This window comes from Ailuropoda melanoleuca, chromosome 16, assembly GCF_002007445.2.
Source record: "Ailuropoda melanoleuca isolate Jingjing chromosome 16, ASM200744v2, whole genome shotgun sequence".
Lineage (NCBI taxonomy): Eukaryota > Metazoa > Chordata > Mammalia > Carnivora > Ursidae > Ailuropoda > Ailuropoda melanoleuca.
Window position 1 is genome coordinate 83,593,733 of NC_048233.1, and position 4,841 is coordinate 83,598,573.

Sequence of the window (4,841 nt, forward strand, 5' to 3'; positions counted from 1 at the left end):
AAATTTCTCGGTATTCCCCAGTTTCTCCTTTTGGTCTTTTGTACACTCTATTTCAGTGGAGTGCTTGGTGGCTCCCCGGTCTTGTCAGAGCTCCCACCCAGCCTCCAAGAACCTGGTCTCCGGGCTTGGCTAGCTTCTGGGGCTGCTAGGCCTGGACTTGCTCTCATGACGCTTCTGAGTGGAGCTCAGAAGGCTCCTTGGTGCACAGAGCTCCCTGGAGACAGCGGCACGTCATCTGTGCTGTCACCTCACACCCCAGTTGTGGCAACAACCTGGCCACGCAGACCTGCTCTGCACTGACCCCTAATTGCCCCTGCTCCCAAACCATTCCCAAAGGAACCCAATCCTCTTCCGGCCGTGGGGCTCTGATGCCTCTTCCTACACATCAGCACTGGGCTCACCCTTCTTCGGGGCTCAAGGCACTTGCTCAACTAGGAAACAGAAACTCCTTTTTAGAGTAGGCTCCATGCCCAATGTGGGGCTTGAACTCATGACCCTGAGATCAAGTCTCACGCTCTACGGACCAAGCCAGCCAGGCGTCCAGAAATTACTTTTGAGTGATTTCTCCAATTACCTTCCTTGTGGGTCCCTTCCATCTTTGTTGTCCGTGCCCCCCAAACTGTTTCCAGACTTTTTCCAGGGGTGATGCCACTCTTGGGCCCCTCCTTTTATCTTGCAAGCCCCAGCCCAGCATGAGACCTTGAAGACTCAAACGGACCAACTTCTCGTGTCCCCACGTCCTCCCCAATCCCTCACTCCCCAGTGCTGTGTGTGCAGATCAATCTTGAACCCTGGAAGCACTTGACCAACTTGAGTAACTCAAGGTTGTTTATGTCTGACTAGGTTTCTACCCAGAAATCCTGCCTCCTTTTCCAGACCAATCTTGGGTTTCTCCAGAGCCCTAGTGCTTACCTTTCCCAACTGGTATTCCTTTCACCAACCAAGCTGGGGTGGGGGGCGGGGAGCCAGTGCTGCCGCGACAGACAGACAGGAACAGACGGCTGAGCAAAGGCTTTTTCCTCCACCCGAGGTATCTAAAGGCAGGTGGGAACGCCATTTCTCATCTCTCCCCACTCTGCCACAAAGCTCCCTGCACTTCTGAGGACCAAGCCTTCCTGCTGTCTCTTCCATCTCAGGGCCTGGAGCTCCTCGGAGAAAGGCTTGGAGAAAGGCCTGACGGATGCTTTAGTTAGCCACTTTGTTACTCTCCAAAACCTTAACAAAAGCTGACGGCAGGGAGCAGCGAGGGAGCTAGCACAGGAATGGAGCTGGCCCCGGGGAAGAGAGACAGAGGAGATAGCTGGGCTGCGGTTAAGTCATTTATTGATTTTATTTCTAAAACCCACATAGCGCCACTTTGCCTCTTCCAGAGCTTCAAAGAGCTAATTAACCGCCCAATGAGCCCACCAGGGAAACCGAGCTTGTGGGGGAAGCAATGAGGTGAAGCCAAGGTCAAAGAGGGTTGCTAGGCCCCAGCCCTGCCCCCATTCCGTCAGTTAAGGACAAAGAGAAAAGATCATTCTCTTGAAGTTTAGGGCTTGGTTAGGGAAACCCACTGAACTTGCCTTGCTTCCGAGGCTCCGCTAACCCTGCCGGCCTGTAACAAAGCAAGCAGCACCAACAGTCCAGATGGGGCCCACACCACTGGCTTCTGCCCTAGACAGAGCAGTGTCGGTCCCAACTTGAAGGTGGAAAGCAGCCCAGGCCAGCTACCCCCACTGGCCAGGTGCTGGGGGCAGCAGGACCTTGCTGTCATGAACCTCCCCCAAGGAAGCAAAGGCAGCCAGGAAAAGGGCAGGCTCTGCGCAGCTCTCCCCAGGGACGGCATGGCATGGCATGGCATGGCAGCAGCCGGGTAAGGACCTCACACCCTGTGCAGCCCTGATGTGGATGCTTCAGGGGCCCCAGACACGGAAGAACAAAACAGCATGAGACCCTCCAGAAAGAAGTGCTTACAAAGCACAAGACAGGGGGCAATTTTCTTTTGCCCCCACCCAGCCCCAAAGCCTGCGGTGCTGGCAGGCTGGAAGTCACCAGCAGAGAAAGAAAAAGCCACTTGGCGGTTTTAATTTTAGCTGCTCTGTGCCTCACAGGCAGAATTAGTTGGCTTGACCTTTAGTGCTGAGGCCTCCCCTAGGCCCAGGGCCTTAGTCAGGTGGTAGCTTCCAGGCAGAGACCGGAACCGGAGCTCAGCAAACAAGAGGGTCCAAGCCCCAGGGAAAGGCCTTCAAAACAACAGGGACCAGGGGATTGAGGGGTGACAGGGATAGGGGTGGTGGTGAAGAACCTGGTTCTTGGCTGTGAACCAGTAAACAAGGGGAAGATGGTGGGACCACCCACACACTCAGCTTCCACCAGCAAAGCCACACACAGGGATGCAGGCGGGAGGCTCCTTAATGAACGTCCCGGGGGCTCCCCAGAGAGAACAGGACGCTGGGGCCAGGTGCTGAATGCAGGCAGGTGAGGTAACTTCGGAGCTACTGCTAAGGGCACGGGGGGTTCAATGAGGAAAAAACATGAAGAAACACACCCAGAAAACCACACTGCTCTTTTATTCAATGGAACATCCAACCCCCTTTAACGCAGTGTTGAATCATACACCGAAAAAAAAGCCCAGAGAAATTTCTGCAGATAAACCAGTGAAGAGAACGCGCATTATACGTTATTGTCAACATAATCACTCCATGAAGAGGGAAGGGGAGAAAAAAGTAGAACGAAAAACAAGGGGCTCAAACCCCTAGACACTGCAGAACATTCAGACGTTTGGGATTAAAATAAAATTTGAAAGAAAACCTTCCAGGAAGGAGAGGAACAAATGGAATCTGAGGCAGCTCAGGTGCTCAGGGAGCATGAAAAGGACTCTCCAGGGTGGCAGACAAGCCCAGAGTGTCTTGGGTGGCCCCACCTACCACTGGCAGGGGTGCCAGGATGGATGCAGGCCCTGAAAATTAACCCACTACTCTACAGAGATGACAAAGACAAAATGTCAAACTAACCAAAAAATAAAAATAAAAAATAAATCTCTGGGGTGGTCATGGCAACCTTGAAAATCTTAGAACCAAAGCCCCCCCCCCAAATAACCTGACATTAATGGCCAAAGCTTGCGCCTAAAACCATTTGCTCCCTCCTCTCCTTGGGAAGAGAACAGGAATGGAGAAAAAGGAAAGGAATCTAATTGCAGCAGATCGGGGAAGAGCATCTCCTTGGACGGAGTCTGAAGAAAGGAAGAGATAAGGAAATAACAAAGGAAAAAGAAAAAAATTAATAAAAATTTCACGATATGGAGCCAGCGTGTTCCGATTCCGTCCACAAAAATAACTCAGGCTGCTTTGCCGAACCATCCTGTCCACCAGGGGCGCTGCTGAGGCTGTCTGCCTGGAAGGGTCACCAATGGGCGCGGAAAGTCCTCACTCTCATGGCTCGGGCCATCGCCGCCGCGGGGAGGGATCCTGGCGGCCCGGTTTGGGGAGAGGCAAAGGGAGTTGGGTGAGGAGAGAAAGAAGACAAAGAAGACACTCGATGCTACGGGGCGCCAGGAGAGCCCAAGCTGGCGCCCCTACTACCACCTGCCCGTTCCCAAGCGAGTCCTCAGTCGCTTGGCCCAGCCCGGTGCGTGCACACACACACATGCGTGCACACAAATCACATGCGTGCATCCCAATGTCTGGCTCCATATGGTGAGGTTCGGCGTGTGTTTAAACGAGACCAATTCTCTCTATATATAATATATATTTTCTTAAAAAACCGAGTCTAGTTCTGTGGTGGAGGCGGTGGGGGAGCTGGAGGCATCCCGAAGGGCGGCATGCCCGCCACCCCCATGCCCATCATGGTGACAAAGTTAGAAGGGTCCATGGGAGGCGGAGGAGGAGGGGGCGGGGCATACATCATGCCGGCGGAACCAGGTGGCGGAGGCGGCGGAGGGGGAGGGGCCCCGGGCGGCAGAGGCGGCTGGACCCCGGGGGGCAGGGGCACCATAGTGGGGTTGCCTTGCATCTGAGGGGCTCCTGGAGAAGCTGCGGCAGCCGCCTGCTGCTGTTGCCATGGCGGGATGGACCCTGTGCCAGCGCTCGTGGTGGTAGTCGTCGTATCTGGGGTGGGNGGCTTAGCAGAGTAAGCCCTTTGTCACCAATGCCCCTGGAAGGGCTGAGGGGAAGGTACCAGACACAAGAACCGGCTCTGACATCCCTCCGCCCATCCGCCGCCACCACCGAACGGCACATTCAACCTCAAGGCCACAGCTACTCTCCCCACAGCCCATCCCATCCCTGCAGTCTCTCAGGCCCCAATCACATCCCTCTCCGCAGCATGCAGGCACCCTCCCCACCCCGGCCTTACACACATGCCCGGGGCCAGCCAGCAGCCGGCAGCTCACACAGCCCACCCCGTGATAGCCTGGATTTCTGGTACTCTACCTACGATGTCAGGTTCCCTCCAGGTCCCCCAAAACTGCTCCCCAGACACAACCACGCCAAACATCAGCTCTCTTCCCCAAGACCCCCAGGGGCCACAAAGCCCTTTCTGCTTACACCCCCAGCAGAGAGCAGCATCTCCTCCCTGGGTGTCTGCCTGCCTCTGTGAGCTGTGAGGTTCTCTTGCTCCTCTCAGCCCCACCTCCCCGTCCCACCCACCCCCACAAGCCCAAAATATTCCACTCACTTTGCTGCCATGGCAAGGGGGTACTGGAAGCCATACTGCTGCTGGGCGGAGGGGGTGGCGGAGGCTGCTGCTGCTGCTGCTGCCATGGGGGAAGAGGACCAGAGGGAGGGGGCGGGGGCTGCCCACTGGGAGGCGGCGGCGGCGGCGGCATCATGCCCATAGGCGGCGGTGGCATCATACCTGCA